The sequence below is a fragment of the Rhinopithecus roxellana genome, chromosome 17, assembly GCF_007565055.1.
Source record: "Rhinopithecus roxellana isolate Shanxi Qingling chromosome 17, ASM756505v1, whole genome shotgun sequence".
NCBI lineage: Eukaryota > Metazoa > Chordata > Mammalia > Primates > Cercopithecidae > Rhinopithecus > Rhinopithecus roxellana.
Window position 1 is genome coordinate 3,141,565 of NC_044565.1, and position 17,638 is coordinate 3,159,202.

Genomic DNA, 17,638 nt, shown 5'->3' on the forward strand with positions numbered 1-17,638 from the left:
TATTCTCCTTTCTCACGAAAGGATCCTGCACAGTCGATTTACGGCATTTGTAAATAAAGGTGGCTATGTCAGCCTCCTGCTTGGAGAAAGGAAGGCAGTACCTTGAATGCTGAGAGAGTATCTCAAGCTTACTCTTTACTTCCATTACAATATCTCAGAAGTTATAACAGATGAAAATGGGGCGAGGTGGTCAAGGTGAGACCAGGGTCAGCAGGGAAATGGCGTGTGAGGAGTTTCTCATTAGAAAACACAAATGGGGATTTGGATTGGTTCTTTTTCTTGTCTCAGAAATCTTCTTCAGAATGATTTCCCTACCCCCACTTTGTCTTTGAAAGTTTTGCCGTGTTTGAATTGGCATACTTACACATTGTAATGATTTTTCTTTCATCAATTAAAAACAAAGCTATTTTTTGGCCAAGGGTCTCCTGAAGCAAAGTTAAGAAACAGAATAAGAAGGTTTTGAGTCATGCACAAGACTAAAAATTAGCTAATAAAAACCCCTTTTCCCCCTATTTCCTCAAAAGTCAGTTCTCAGAAAAACAATTCTGGATGCACCCTGTTTACCAGCAAGGCTAAAAGTTCAAGAAAAGAAAGACATCACAGTATTTACACTCAGGCAAATCACTGTTCATCTATCGTGTCTGACCCTGCAGATTTGGGAGTGGGCCCCTGTCCTGCCTGTCAAAGGGAGAGGAAGCAGTGTCTGGTTGGCTGGTCCTGTATTTGCTCCTGGTGTCTCACTGTCCACCACCAGTTTTGTTTTTGTTGTTTGTTTTTGTTTTTTGTTTTTTCTAAGACTGCTGGCATCCCTTCTTTCTAGATCATCTTGTCTTTCTTCTGATATTTTATTTTCATGACTAAGATCGCTAGGACCCCATCAGAGTATTTTTCTGATGGCACAATGCTACTACTTCCTGATATATTTATTTCATTCTCAATATTTGAACCTTTGAATTAAAATAATAGTAATAATAGCCAGCATTTATTGGCTTTGTGCTTTGTGCCAAGCATCATGCTGAGTGGGTTTGCACCTTATTGCAAAGGTCCCCCCGTGCTGCTGGGGTAGGTGTCATTCTCCCAGTTTATGGGTTTGGAAACCAAGGCTCAAAGAGCTCCAACAACTAGTGGAAGGCTAAGCAGACCAGACCTGGGCACTTCTCCACTTCCTCAGCCTTCCAAGAGGGGCCCCAGCACTGATCTTCAGTCTTCAGACCTAGCTCGTTCTTGCCTCAGGGAGAGACAGATCAAGGAAAGTCAGGTGGTTGTTAGCTAACAAGAGCAATGTTCTTCCAGAGGGGCAACAGTTGAGGGACAGGGCTGGGAGCTCCTGCTCCTGGAGGTCAGGTGGGCCACCCCTCCACCCATCAGCATCTTGCAGCCAGGCAGATCCCTGTGGAGGCCCCTCAGTGACAGAGGGAAAAGCCCCCAGCAGCCCGGAATTGGCCTCATTGAGAGTGTCCCCAGGAAGAAACATATAGGGGATGCCAGCAGCCCAGAAGGCTGGAGAGGGAGCTCATCTCTTCTCCGTCGTAGCCACTGCACACAAAAGTTGGAGCCAGAAGCATCCACAAGGGTCCCTATCCAAACAGGGCAGGAGGAAGGAAATCCATTCAGTGATTCCTCCCTGGGAACATCTCTCCAGAGGCCTGACTATGCAGCAGGAGCTAGCTGGGCTGCAGAGACACAGCCAGGGCCTGTCCTCAACAGTCAGGGTGCTGGGTGGATCTGGTCTATGCTTGCTGCCTGTGGGCCTGAGGCCCCAACCCACACAGCAACACCATTGCACCCAGTGGCTTCCCAGTGCAGCCATGGTGGATGCCCAGGGACAGGCAAGAGTGAGACCCTTCTCCCCACCAGCTCCCAGGGCACAGAGGCTTCTCCTGTGGTGGTGCCACATGGAGCCATGCTTGAGTCTGCAGTAGGTCTGGGGACAACCACACACAAGCTTAGGAGGCACACATAGCATCACGTGTCACCTACAGCCACTCCACACACCAACACATAAGCACACAGGTACCAGCATATACCCACCGCACACACCCACACACATCACAAACACCTCACTCCACATGCAACATAGACACCCACACCCAGCCACACACAATGCACATGTACCAAAACATACATACTGCATGCACACACAAGCTACAGAAACCTACGCTCATACTGCACACATGTCATACCCACATCCAGCCACATCACATACTACATCGGTGCACACATCCACCAAGACACCCACACTTATATTCACCCATGCATTCCCACACACCGTACCACACCAAACATTCTAAACACATAGGCATGTATGCACAGCTATACACACACACCATAGATGTGCACTCACACACACACACAACCACCCCATGTGCATATAGGCACCCACGCACCAGACAACCCGTGTCCTCTTCTGCACCCACACCTGTGTCACACATTAAGGTACACAGAACCCATATGACCTTGTCACACAGCCATACCCACACACCCCAAACACACACATGCTTGAGTGCACACTTTCGTTCTCACCCCCCCATGGCTGGCTCTGCTTCCACTAAGGCAGCCTTTCCAGAACTGTCAAGGAACTGCCAAACACCCTTCCTTTTAGAGATGACCGTGTGTTGAGGAGTCAGTGTTCGTAAAGCAACTTCTTCGGAAAATATAATAGCAGATATAAGGTAATCTAAAGTGAGGGTATCCACACCAGATAGGCATTCTCAAGCGAGGGCATGCCTGAGAGCGAAAGGCAGAGCTGAAAGGAATTATGAACTCATTTCTAATAGGCATGGACAGGACCACCCTGAGCGAACTCGGGTACATGGTCACCTCGCCTGCAGGGACCAGGGACAATGCTTACAGAGTCAGTGTGTCTGCTGCCTATCAACCCTCTCGGATATAAAAAAAATGGGATAGGAGTTGGTGGCAAGGGCTGGAGGTAGAAGAGTCATAGTTTTTTATGGTATTTGTGCATTCCCTTCTCAAAGTCCCTTCTGGCAAATGGAACTCATTTCTCACTAATTTCCTTGCTGCATGTTGGTGGTTCTCAAACATTCCATCCTCTGCTCCATCCCCATTAGCTGAGTCGGGGAGGCCTGTCTGGGGTCCAGGAGTCCCTGTCTGATGTCTCCACCCTCTGATCAGCTCCTCTGAAGAATAAAGACCGACTGCACTCCTCTAACAGGTACGCAGCACCTAACTGAGGCGAACATAAAGAGCAGAGCTAGCAACTGTGACAGCCCCCTGGGATCTTGCTGAAATGCAGATTCCAGTGCTAAGGGGTCTGGGTGGGGCCTCTTCTTTTTTGACCCAGCAACATCAATTTTTTTTATTTAATTTTTTAATTTTTTAATTTTTTCGAGATGGAGTCTCACCTTGTCACCCAAGCTGGAGTGCAATGGCACAATCTCAGTTCACTGCAATCTCCACCTCCTGGGTTCAAGTGATTCTCCTGCCTTAGCCTCCCAAGTAGTTGGGATTACAGGTGCGTGCCACCACGCCCGGCTAATTTTTTGTATCTTCAGTAGAGACGGGGTTTCACCATATTGGCCAGGCTGGTCTTGAACTCCTGACCTCTTGATCCACCCACCTCAGCCTCCCAAAGTTCTGGGATTACAGGTGTGAGCCACCATGCCTGGCTACAACATCACTTTTGAGTAGTGGGCAGTTTTTGCAGAACAACGTCCACCCTCATCCCAGCCCGTGTGGATCCTCACACAGCCCTGGCAGGAGGCAGGGCCAATGGGGGCCACCGGTGCCCCCTGCTGAGGAGACTCCAGTGGGGTCTGCAGCAGGAAGGGGTGCCAAGCACTCAGCACCCATCAGTCAACTCCCAGTCGCCCTGTTTTCAGCCATTGTCTGGTGTCACCCTTCCCAACTGTTGCTTACCGTTCACAGTCCTTTTTAGGGAAGAATGACATTTGATTTTACACATCTACAAAAAATAAAATGGCAGCATAATAGAGGGATAGGGAGAGGTTCACCACTCTGGACTTAAATATGGGATGCAGCATTGCATGACCATTTTTGTGATATGGGAAAAATTGACTGTCCTCACTAAAACTCAGTTTTCTTAACTGAAACAAAGGGATGATCACCTTGCCTCTGGGGCCTGCCTATGCACACTGGAAAATAACATTGTAAACCATCAAAAATGTCTCCAGAGCAAGCTAGAACCTTAGGTGGTAGCTGGGATGATTATAAAGGTGCACATTTTTAAGTCCATCTATGTAGACAATCATCACTGAACACACTAAGTACCCTAGACCTGAGTAGAGTGAGGCTGAGGTTCATGCGGGACTAAGGGAGAGGGAACTGGAATCTACCCCATTCCAGCAGGAGCACTCAGGACAGCTTTCAAGATCCTGCTAAGTCATGTAAAGCATGTAACAGACCATGATTCCAGCAACAAGAGCATCAAGAGAAGTAGGTGAATCTCCAAAAGGTAATCCAGGTCTCGCATTGGAGACAGCAGTCTTCCCTAAACACTTGTGAGGCAAAGCCAGCTATTCCTTCTCATGGACTCTCTTTTACTGCATAAAAGCAAATATGACTCAAAAGTACTTTAGTTTTAATAAAACAGACATTTAAATCTGGAAATTTCAAGTAGAGCCATTTGTCAGAAAACCTCAGCAAAAATAAGCATGATGCAGCTTGTCTAGATCTGAAACCCTCACTGCTTTGATAACTGAGTTAAATAACTCAACACGGGGGTTGGCTTAGGTGAAGCCAGATAGGGCTGTCTCAGCCACAGTGCATTTCTGAGCCAAGTGCTCACACACGGAGCAGGGGAGGAAAGCGGAGTGTTCCCACCAAGTTTCATCTCCACCAGATTAGTTTTCTCTTCCTGCCATTTTTGATAAAGTGAGAACATGTGGATCCAACAGCTTCTCAGGGGAAGGAGCTGCCTAAAGCCCATGCCAGGGAGGCCACATGTGGCCCTGTCAGCCTGGTCATGGGCACAGAGCGTGTGGCTCAATCACATTCTTGCTGTAATTCGAGTATGTGCAGATCTCACTTCAGACAAACTTGCAAACATCTTAGAGATACTGGAGAAAAAAGGAGAGAGTCGGGAAGACTGGGAATAAGCAAATACCACCACCATTTTCCAAGGGAATGGATTCTAAAAACTACAGAAGAACAGATTTCCTCCAAGTTCCGAGAAAACCCAGAAGAGACACGAAACAAGGCTCACAAGCTTTTGGGAAGAAAGTGGTGGTCTCAAGGAAGCAACATAAGTTCTCTAAGAGAAAGTCATTCCATGCTAACCTCATTTCCTGTTTTGACGAGCTTCACCAGAACAGTCGATTAGGGGAATGCCCCAGAAAGTGTGTCTTGATTTCAGTAAAGCATTTGAAAACCTCTCACCCTATCCGATCTAAGATAAAAAAGATGGACCAGATGATGGTGTGACCAGGAGGACTTGCAACTGGCAGGACACTCGTCTCCAAAGAAGGCCACCTCCTGGCTCATGGAATTCCTGCCTGCCTTTGCTCCCTTTGCAGCTGCTGCAGACAGCCAGGCTGCTCCTGAGTCCCCAGTTGGACAGACAATTCCGTGCTTTCTGCCCACAGTCAAGTGTGGTTTGAAATGACTCTCTGCAGCTCTACCCATGAGAAGGTTGAGGACCCAAAAGCGAGAATGTCAGCCTGGCGTGGTTGGTTCTACACAGGGGACATCCTTTGGGGTGACACAGGACCTTCTTCATGGAGAGCCATGGGGATCTGTCCTGTGTTCTGTCCCATTCACCATTTAAAAAACACCTTGGAAGCTGGGTACGGTGGTTCACGCCTGTAATCCCAGCACTTTGGGAGGCTGAAGAGGGTGGATCACGAGGTCAGGAGATTGAGACCATCCTGGCTAACATGGTGAAACCCTGTCTCTACTAATAATACAAAAAATAAAATAAAATAAGCCGAGCATGGTGGCGGGTGCCTGTAGTCCTAGCTACTCGGGAGGCTGAGGCAGGAGAATCACTTGAACCCGGGAGGTAGAGGTTGCAGTGAGCTACTCCGTCCAAAAAAAAAAAAAAAACACCTTGGAAGGAGACATGGTAAATGAAGGCATATTTACCAAATTCGCAGATCACACAAAGTTCTGAGGAAGAAATGGTTCCCAAAAATGTAGGCACAAGGGTTAGAAACCTGGGATGGAACCAAAGAGAACAAATGTGAAGCTCTAGTGTCTATTAAAAACACAGTCCACTGTAGGATTAAAAATCTATGTCAATTTGTTTCCAGTTATGCCACTAAGTACTTGAGTGTGGCCAGGGATGAGAAAACAAAACCTGTACTTTTCAATGCTTTCAGCAATATTAAGCTCTGTCTTAGGGTGTTAGACAGGCTCTAAAAAGCCCTCCCCTCCTTATCTTATGGCCTTGTTGGGAGGACAAAATAAGTCAGAGATGGTAAAGTGCTTTGAAAAAGGGAAAGCTCTGAAATTCAAAATAGTATTATTATTTGTTGTAAGGTGCTTTCCCTCCAACAAAAAAAGAAAATCTGGCAGTCTATGAGTGATAAGCAGAAAGTGATTCAGCTTTGGTTCTAATTCTCCATCTCTAACCCCAATGAGTCGAGTTTGCTGGGCCACCTGACTAAATCCGTGACCTCCGAAAGGTGGCACTTCTAGCACTCTGCTTTTCCAAAAGTCTCATAAATTCTTGGATTACACGAACTAAACAATAATTTAGAAAGCTCCTTTCTAGAACTGGGTCTTCATAGATACAAACTGAGTAAACCAGTAGAATGAATACCAAAATACTTAGGTCTGGGCCTTAGATTTTTACAGATACAATCATGCATTGCCAATGAGAGGGATACAGTCTGAGAAATGCGTCGTTAGGCAATTTCATTGTAATGCGAATATCACAGAGTGTACTTACACAATCCTAGATGGCACAGCGTACTACATGCCTAGGCTATATGGTATGGCCTATTACTCCTAGGCTACAAACTTGTATAGCATTTCAGTGCACTAAAAACTGTAGGCAACTGTAACACAATGGTAAGAATATGTGCATCTAAACATGTCTTCGCATAGAAAAGATAATGCATTGTGCTACAACATTATGACAGTTGCAACATTACTAGGTGATAGGAATTTTTCAGCTCCATTATAATCTTATGGGACAGCTATTGTATATGCAGAAACATCACTGAGTGCATAACTGTATTTTCAATGCTTTTCAGTCCTACAGTGCAGTGCTTTGAAGGTTTGTCACCCTTGCTTCTGCACAAGCCCTGGCTCGAAACATAGATGAAAAATATACAGCAAATCCAAGACAGGAGGGCTTGTTAGTGACGTTAACAGACAGAATTACCTTAAAGTCCCTTCAGACTTAGCAGGATTTCACTTGGCAGTCATAGGACTCCAGGTTCCCCTGGACCACACTAGCCAGTAGAACTTCCTGTGCTCATAGACATGTTCCGTATCTGCACAGTCCAATACGGCAGCCACAAGTCACATGTGGATATTTAAATGTAAAATAAAAAGGAATTTAAAAATTCAGTCCCTTGGTTGTACAAGCCACATTTTATATGTTCCAAAGATATCTGTGGCTAACAGCTACCATAGTGGATGGTACATTGAGAGACCAATGTTTCTCAGTCTTGGCTATGCATTGAAATGACCTGCAGAGTTGTAAAAAATACTGATGTCTACACCCCCTCACTCCCCAGATTCTGATGTGATTGGTCCAAGCAGATCCTGGATGTCTGGATTTTTCATAGCCCCTGGGTAATTCTAATGTTTGGCCAGGGTCAGAACTATTGCCTTAACCATCTAGAATTATGTGGTCACTTCTCTTTTGCTCTTTCTCCTAATATCCTTGTGAACTAACTATCCTGCAGGCACCATATGGGTTATGTCTGGTCCTCCCTGCGCCTGTGACTTCCATCTTTTTGAGGTCATAAATAATCCTGGGGGTGAGACTGGGAAATGGGTAGAGAATGTGGTTTCATCCTGCTCGAGAACACAGAGGAAGAGTGATCACTTGGGTGAAGATGTTCTTCCCAGTGGAGCTCCTTGCACCTGGGCAAGGGTGTGTCCAGAGGGGCCAGGGTTAGGTGTATGTGAGCAACTCTGCCAACCCACAGTTGGGCCTGGCTCCCCACATCCTCAGGAGGACTGTCCCTGATGTCCATGTTACCCCTGTACACTGCCCTTGCACATGTTACACTTGTACACTTCCTTTTCTTCTGCTAGAACCTAGCCAGGTAGAACCAGCAGAATCTCAGGGCAAGCTGGAATCTTTGTATTCATCTCATCTGCTCTTCTTAGTGTTCTTCTGGGGAAAGTAGCATCCAGAGACACCCAGCTAAGGCTAATTCCCTCCACAACACAGTGGTCCTTATCTTCCAGGATGGGGGCAAATAACGTGAACTTTAGGAAGTTTATCAGCAAGGCAAAGTTTGGTTTCCGATGAGAACCTGACTATCCAGACAGTAGAGAGTTCACGATCACCTTTTCTGCTGGGTGATGTCCCAGAGGAAAGCCTGGGTCCTCACCCGAGTGAGGCCATTCACCAGACTCAGATCAGTTTCCTTATCCGCCAAACATGGTCAGAGCACTGGGCTCCTCAGCATCTCAGCATGCCTGAGAAGTAATGAGAGGATGAACCCAGTCAGCACACAGTTGTTGATGAGGCTCAGATCTCAAACGCCGGGGACAGACTGGGAAATAAGACAGACCACAATCTGCCTTTCTAGAGCAGAATTTTGGGAGTGGAGTGAGAGACAGACAGATAATAATTGAACATTCAGAATAAGTGCTGATAATGGTAAGTCTATGAAAAAAATAAAATAAAATCACAAGATAGAGAGAAACGGTGGGGAGGAAGGAGGGTTCCCTCAGGACATGGTGCCCAGGGAATTCTCCCTGAGAAGGGGACATTTGGGCTGAGACCTAGATATGCATTGCAATGAACACTGCATGCACGTAGTGGCTTTTGTGATCATCATCATGGCCTATTGGTAAACTAATTCCAACAAGTACAAAACAGTAAACGTGATCACTTAAAATTATTCTTGGATGTTTCTAAGCTTAAAAGTGAAGATTGGCCGGGCGTGGTGGCTCAAGCCTGTAATCTCAGCACTTTGGGAGGCCGAGGCGGGCGGATCACAAGGTCAGGAGATGGAGACCATCCTGGCTAACACGGCAAAACCCCGTCTCTACTAAAAAGTACAAAAAACTAGCCGGCGAGGTGGCAGGCGCCTGTAGTCCCAGCTACTCGGGAGGCTGAGGCAGGAAAATGGCGTGAACCCGGGAGGCGGAGCTTGCAGTGAGCTGAGATCCAGCCACTGCACTCCAACTTGGGCGACAGAGCGAGACTCCGTCTCAAAAAAAAAAAAAAAAAAAGTGAAGATTGCCAGAAAGTTCTGGAAGGCTCCCACTAATGGCCTCTTTGGCTATGTCCTCAGGAGGGGGTCAAATTGTCCTGCTTGAGGTTGGGGAAGATAGTGGGATTACACAGAAGGAAGGCTTCGATATTTCACCGTTGTATAGACTGTTCAGGTGCCAGTCCCAGAGTGTCAGAGTTCAAGAGAGCATTTAGGAAATTCGGGCATCTAAGTGAAATGGGATGGAGCCATCTACCATGATGAACTGTGCAGTGTGCCCAACACTTCTTCAGCAGAGGCCACTCAGACTTGGCTAGAGGTGCTGGGTGGGGACTGGGGCTGAGTTGGTCCCACCCACTGTTTTGTCTCCAGAACCCAGCACACAGGAGGCCCCCAAGAAATCCTTATGGGATGAATAAGTGAAGCAGTAACTGATGTGTGAGGGGAGGGAGGCAGCAGAGATGGTAGATGTCTCTAGTGGAAAGCCCAAGGTTAATGGAGATCTTGGGGTCACAGTTTATAGGCCACGATCAGGGTGGGTGTGAAAAGAGGTTTCCAGATGAAGCTCAACGTTTCTCTCAAATGTCAGTCTGCCCACACTGACTCTACAGCAATCTGGAGAGATATAAGAAGCAGCAAGGCAAGCGTGGCTGAGTTATGAGAGAGTCAAGCCCAACACACATTGAAAGATGTCAGATGAACTGTGTGGTAATGCCAGGGTTCCCTCAAACACCTTTCAATCAGTGCTTAAAGATAGCTAATAAGCAAACAATTCTGTTTTCTTTAGTTTTGCTTTTAATGAAGGACAAGGGATTAAGACACACAGAGACTGGCCAGATAAATGGGAAACCGACCAGATCAGACCATGACCAAAATATCACAGGCAGACCACCCGCAAATGCAGAGGCCTCAGAGTCCACAGCGGGCGATCAGAACCAGGCCCCGGGGAATCTTTCAGCTGCATCCCGTCTGTGATCGGCGGGCAACAGGTAGAGGTGCTGGAGGGGGCTGAGTCCTGATTTTCGGTGTCTGTCATATTCAATCAAGTGTGTCATAGAGCTTCCTGTTTCATCTCCCAGTTATTCTGAAACAAAAACATGCATGAAAAACACAGGTCACTGCCAACCACACTGACAGTTGCTCTAGTACATGGAGACTGAAAAGGGAAAGACATATCATGAATGCCACAATAAGCCAGAGAATCAAATTTATCAGCATCTATTCAAATATTCACAAGCAACAAACATTGCTGGCGGCAACAGTGGTGCAGGACATGGGGTGTCCACACAAACAGAATTCAGAAGAGACTGAAAAGGCAGATGTTCCCAAAAGCCTGCTGCTTTGTTTGGGGCCAGCCTATGTGTTTATTGAAAAGTTGACTCAGTTCTGACTTCCTGGTCAGAGTCTGACTCCTGATGGACCCTGAGGCTCTTCCCCTACATGCCCCCATTGACTTGGATGAAGAGTCACACAAGGACTTACAGGATGGCACAGGTGTTTGCCCAGGTGGTGCCCTCCACTCCCCTCTCCAAGGGCCCAAAGAGACCCAATGAGAGATCCCCGTGGAATTCCAACCCAATGAGGTCCTGAGCCTCCCCGGGAGACATGGCCTCCCAGGTACATGGAATAATCATGATAAACCTGGGCCAAGCAGCCTCGGTGAGGTAGAGGGAAGGGTAGATAAGAAGTGGGGCCCCTGACCAAGCAAAGTCCCTGAGGACAGCACAGGACTGACAGCAGCTCTAGAAAGACTGGGATTCTGTTAATGACTGCTCTGCTGCTTGAGACCAGCGTGGTCTGGCTCATTGTTTGCAGAAAATCATTCTCAGTCTTCCAAACACGTGAAAGGATACTTCCAAAGACAGACAGAGGGACGGCAGAATCAGAAATACAGATGGCACCATCTTCCTAAAGTCCATACTGTAGCCCCACAAAACCAACTTCATGCTTAAATCTGCTGCTCAGACACACTTTGGGGAGAAAGCAGTTTTTCCAGGAGCGAACCGGAGACAGCACTTTCATGGAAGGGAGGTCAAATCCAAGACTACCGGCTATTTCCAGCCATATTCACTATGGATGAAGAAGGGATAGCTCTACCCATGACCGTGCAAAGCTTCCTTGGGAACCCTGCCGTCCCTTCCACATACAACCTGTCCAAGATGCAACCCTCAGTTCACCATGAAAACCCACTGGCCCTGCCGCTCCACATTTCCTTTGGTTAATATTAGGCACAAATTTTTCTGTAAAATGAGATGAGGGGATGTGATTTTGGAAAAGCTTCATCCTTCCTCTTGAGACTCATTCACAAGATACAGCAGTACACAAAAGACCCAGAGAAGTTAAGAAATAAGAAAGCTGTTTAAATTATTGTGCACTTCCCAAACATATATGGGCATAACTTTTTTTTTTTTTTTTTTGGCACACCATATTTTTTTTGTACACTGGCCTTTGTTGGCATGGTTCTGCTGAGTGGTGTTAGGAAATGTGGCCGAAGGCGGGTTGCCCAGCCCACAGGGCCTGGCAGAGCTCTCCTCCTCCCAGGGTCTCTTGCAGCACTGCAGGCCAGGGAATAAAGCTTCTCCTGAGCCGGTAGCCCTGGCTGCCAGGACATGTGGCGATTGTGACAGTCTCTATTTATCTTTTGAAACTGTATTGTTCCTCCCCCCACCCCGGTATCTTTCCCAATGTCTTGTACAAGTGAGTTAACGGATCCATACAAACTCCTACAGTCTTATTTGTTTTTTCCTTAATTGGCTAGTGACAGTGAAAAATAGAGCTTCCTGAGTCTTGAAGAACCTGGCCCCGTGATCCCTACACATTCTGGGAGGAGAACTGCCCAGATGAATCTGTTGGGAAAGCCAGCTTCCCGTTTTGAGTCCTATGAGCTAGCATTTTCTAACGTGGCTTAAAGTCCAGCATCTGGGCCCAGGATTTCATACACAATGCCTTCCTGGGTGGGCAAAGAGAAACAGGAACTAAGTAATGCATCAGTGGCCAGTAGGGGTGGAAGGGGAAACCTGGTTTCTTTAGTTTCATCACTGAAATAGAGAGGTGGTTTACCAACCCGTGCCCCTCACCAGTTACCCCCACTTCTGAGTGTGATAAAAAACCAAAATGTAATAGCCCAGGAGGGCTACAGTATGGAACACCCAACCATGTGGACCTTGGGCCAAAGTCACAGAGTGAGAGGTGGCCACCCTTAAGGATCATCAAACCAACCCTTTACTTTGCAGGTAAAGAAAGCAAAGCTCACCAAAAAAGGAAGTTGGCAACCTTCCCAAGGTCACTCTGGGTAGGACACAGCAGGGACCGGGACCCGGGTCTCTCCTACCTCTCCTACCTTTGGCTTCTGGCCAAGGCTGAGAAGACTCTGAATTCCAGTTCTCCACTGCAAGGCCTGAACTGGCTTGTCTGGGAGGTTTTGCAAGGATGAATCAGCTCTACATTGGCCTGGCTGTCTAGTTATCACTGAAGAAACCTACGACACTTCATCTGAGAACTAAAAGTTTTGCCCCTAATTCAGAGCCGATCACACATGGCTCCCTAGATGCCAGTGTACACTGGGAGTGGGTGGAGACCACCAGTGCCACCCCAGTGTTGAGGCAGCCCTGAAGAAGCTTCTAGTCACAGACAGGGCCACTCTTACTCTTGGCTTGGCTGACCTGCTGTTCCTGCAGGTGTCTAATATTGAGGAGCCCCCAGGTAGGTCTCCCCACTGTAGGTACACAACCTCACTTCCCCCCCAGATCTGAGAGATGGCCTCAGGTTCACACACATCACCCTGAATAGAAGCCCTCATTGGGGGCCCAAAATGCAGCTCAGGCAACCTTCAGGAAGCTCTCCAGCTAGCTCCCAAATCATGCTCTTTCTGTTCCTGATGACAATCAGACAGAAGGCTGCTGGCATGGTAAACTAACAAGGGGAGAGAAGCAGTGGCACAGATGCCCACCCCCCAGTCCCACCCCCAAGGCAGGCTGTTTTGCCCTTGAAGTTGAACCATTCAAGCCTCTACTTTCTGCTCAGTAAGTCTCAAGGCAGGAGGAAGTGAAGACCACAAGCTTCGATTTGCTGTGACATCCAAGGAACTGCCAATACCTCACTGCTAAGAGCCCAAGCCAGAGCTTCCAGTCAGCCACACGCAAAAACACACTGGAGCTTGCTCTGCCCCATTGGCAGCACCGAGGTCTTCCTCAATGCATAGAAAAGGCACGAGTGAGGAACTCACACCCTGTCCATCTTGACTCACGTCAGATTCTAACACTATAGGAAGCCAATTTTTTGAGATTTCAAAAGAATTGCCAAGGAGGATGGAGCCTGCTCAGTAACTGCCAAACTGTTTGGCTCTCAGGAGTCCACTGTTTTTATTTTTCAGAATGTTAAAACCTAGACCGCACACTCAGGAAATGTATGTTGCTTATCATAGACTAATTTTAGGGAGATATAAGATGGGTTCTTTGTATAAATCAGACTCGTGTGCTGCTAGAGCTGTCAGGGCAAGGGAGCCAGGCAGCAGTACTTGAGTCCCCCGGTCCTTGTCTCTGACAGAGGCTCCCGCGTCTAGAGCTCCAGCCACGTATCTCTGAGCAGTCTTAGCACCTTTTCAAAGGGACCTCCCCTGAGAAGCAGTTTCTGCAAAGTGCTCCACGCATCATTACCGACCTACACTTGGTCAGGAAGATTCTGTGTCTTTGAGTGGGGACTTTCAATACCCCCGTCAGCAGAGTGTGTCAGTCCCAGGACACACACCCGGGTCCTCCTGGCCACCATTTACCGAACACGTACCACAGGCCAGCTATGGCTCCCCAGCCAAACTTTCCTTCAAACATCTCCCCAGCCCTCTCAGGTTGGTGCTATTGGGATCATCTCTCTTACCTAGGAAGGACCGGAGCTCAAGGGAATTCAAAAACTAGCAGGGAAATAGAGGCACACAGCCTTCCATGCAGCGAACTGATGGTGAGGCTCTGCTGCCTGCCAGGACACTCAGCAGCCCCTTCAAACATCTGACCCCCTGAGGTCTTCCAGGCTCACTCACTTTTGGGTGCAGAGTGTCCTGAGCAGCACAAAGTCAGACATAGCCAGGTCCATGCACATTTGTGTCTTTCCACAGGGTCAGACTTTTACCGATGCTATTTCAATCACAAAAGCCACAAGTTACATGGAGCTCCCAAGGAAGTGATTCTCCTTAGTATGTCCTGTTTAGTTGGTAGTCAGAGCTGTGCGTACTCAGGCTCAAGCCACTCTGCAAGTCAGTCAATATTGCAAACCACACACAGCAGTGTCCTTAATTTAATCAATATATAAATGCTATATTAAACATTCCACATGAAACAGTAACATATAACATCGAGAGAAAGGGGATAAAAGAGCATAAATGTGGCTTTGAAAAAAGAGTCAGAAGGGGATAGAAGAAAGGGTTAATGAGCCAATCCAACGAGAGCAATGTGGATGAGAGTGTCCTGGCCTGTTCCGGACAGACATCAAGAGTCTTTGATGTGGGCAGAGTCTTTGGCAACAGATGCTGGGTGCTGATCACGACAACAACAGAGCAAGGCTCTGTTAACACGACCATCCCAAGCTGGTGAAATCCTGCTCTTCTTATAGCCCCGAGACCTCTGGCAAGGACTGATAGTAGAAAAGAGCTGGTGATGTCCCTATTCGGTTGGGTGTGGTCTTTATTGATTAGGTGGTCATCTGTTCCCTGTTGGCATGATGCCTTTTGACACGTAAGATGGAGTCTTTTTCTAAGATGGTGTCAATTCCATCAAGAGTGCTCTGTATAGGGAAGAACCTCTGACAGCTCCCTTAGTTTATAGTAAAGGTGGAAATTGTCAAGGGGCAGCAATCCAAGGGTCGGCCCTTGGTAGATTGTTTCCCAGTCTAGTCATACCATACACTACAGATTCACCCTTTCACTGTCTGTAAAATAAAACCCATTTTTCAAAGAACCAAACCTCAAAAACATTTCAGCCACTTTATAGTCTGATGGACACGGTAAAACGTCAAGATGACAGGTAACCTTGCTGTTCAGTTACTGAGAAATGCAAAAGGCCTTCTGAGAGGCTGGTGTGGATTCTAAGTTTGTGGTAGGGCACACAAAGGGACATTAGGAAAAAAGTGGAGACAATTTGCAGACTCCAGTAGACATGGTTTTCAGGTATTTCAACCACCCTGGCTCTAGGCTGTGGTTCTCAATGGGAGTCTCTGCACAGGCAGCATCTCCTTACCTGAGAGCTGTTAGAAATGCAAATTCTCCGGCCTCAAGAGCTCAGATATTCTAAGAAGGAAACCCTGGGGCTGGGTCCTAGGGATGTCTTTCACAGCCCCCAGGTGATTCAGATACACACAACCGCAGGTGGCAAGTCATATCTGCTCCTAGTGACATTCTTGTATGCAGGGCCATGGGTAACTGCGGGTTGGCCATGTGGCTGGCTACTGATGTTCACACTTAGTCAACTGTACCCAAGCTACTTGCTGGACGCTCTCTTCTGAGATCTCGACCAGGGGCGGAAAGAGCAAGCAGCTCAGAAGCCGTCCAGAATTTCAACACATTTTTGGGGTGACCTGAGGAGAAATGTTCGCATGCTTCATCCCTTAATCTCCTTTTCCAGATGTTGCTGTGGGATATTCAATCTGCACCAGTGATCTCTCCCTAAACATCAAACATCTCTTCTAGCCATGCTCCACCCCTGCCCCATCCCCCTTGCCTTCCATCCTTCAGTTCCTTTTGCCTGCACAGAACACTTAGCCATGAATTCTACTGCAGTCTCTTTCAAATAGAACAGAAATGTTTTCACCAGCTCAACCCTCCTCACTGCAACCCTGGGGAGGAGAGGTGGGTGCAAAACACCACATCCCCCACTCCCACTTTCAGGCTCTACTAACACCGACATCTGTGCCCAGGTAGACAGCACCAGCAAAAGGCTCACAACAATGCAGGCAGGAGGCACTAGACACCCAGGCCTCCCAAGAAAGTTGAAAAAAAAATAGTTTGTTTATCATTTAAAAAAAAAAAAAAAACTAACCTCATACAGGAAGTATGAGAAGCAGAAGAAGAAGAAAAAAAAAAACCCAGGCTACAATACTGGAAATGTCCACATTTGTTACAGATAAAATATGTGTTTCTCAGTTTCCATATTCAACTTTGCAGGGATGGTGGGAACAGGTAGGGTAGGGCACTGAGGGGGGGTGGGGACTTAGGATAGATGGGGATCAAACAAAAAAGATGACTGTGAATACATGAGGCACAGGCTTGCCAGATGCGGGGCAGGACCACGACCCCCATCAGGGCCCTCCCTGCAGGTGTGGCTGTCCCAGCCAGACTTGGAGAAGGGGACGCCTAAAACAGAAACTGTTATCCGAGATCCTCCTACTCACCGGCCTCTCTGGCCCCAGGTCCTGCCCTCGTGTGTGTTTCAGGTGAAGAAGCCACAGTAACAAGATCATGATCACCTCCCTCCAATAGCCCTTCCAGACCTGCAGCCCCAGCAGCAGTCAGCTATGGAGACACCGTCACCTAGGCCTCCCATGGAAGCCTGAGGCTGTGCAGACCTTCAGGACAGCAAGCCCAAACCGGGGGACTTGCTTTGGTGATGGACACAGACATGAGGCCACTGGAGGCAGACAGGAGTCAGGTCTGATGCCTGACATGGAGCCGGGTGCCCTTGGGAAAATGTGGCTCAACTGGATTTTTTTAAATGGGGCTGGAGGACTCACAACCTCCACATGAGGATTAGAGTGGAGAAAAACAGTGAGAATAAAGAATGTGTCCTCTTCCATAGAACCAATCAGTAGGAGAGAAGGAAATAGGAATTCTCCCTTCTCATAATAAAAAATAAATGCAAACACTGTATAATGTGCACACATTAAAAAGATATCAAGTGAAGGATTTTAAGTCATTGTGATAGGTGTCAAAGAAAGCAATTGGTATGAGAGAATGAACGAACGAAAGAAAGAGAAAAAAAGAGAAAAACTGTACACCAAAATCTCAAAATAGAACCAAAACCTGCAAATCATACTCAGGAGTCTATTGTGAACCCATATTTCAGCATGCTGTTGAAAAGGTTAATAATTTTCCTACCGAAACTGAATGTGGGTTGTGAAAGAACATTAAAATGAAGAAAATTTCCCCGTGGCTGCTATTATATTATCACCAAAGCCATCAAGTTTCAGTTTGAGTTATTTGTATTTATTTGTGAAAACAAAGATTAGATAAGTAGAAACATAAACCTCATCCTAATTATTGTCCTGGAGTATCTGATTTTTAAGACTAAAAAAAAAAAAAAATAATAACACCATCACACACATAGAGGCAA

The 17,638-nt window shown here is 47.1% G+C and overlaps 1 long non-coding RNA gene across 1 annotated transcript in view; it reads right to left on the reverse strand.

Moving 5' to 3' along the window:
* Window positions 1-10,098: 10,098 nt before the first annotated feature.
* LOC104680401 overlaps window positions 10,099-17,638 on the reverse strand; it is a 65,482-nt gene continuing 57,942 nt past the window's right edge. The window contains exon 2 of the long non-coding RNA XR_750454.2: window positions 10,099-10,410. This is a non-coding gene — a long non-coding RNA (uncharacterized LOC104680401). The remainder of the gene's footprint in view (window positions 10,411-17,638) is intronic.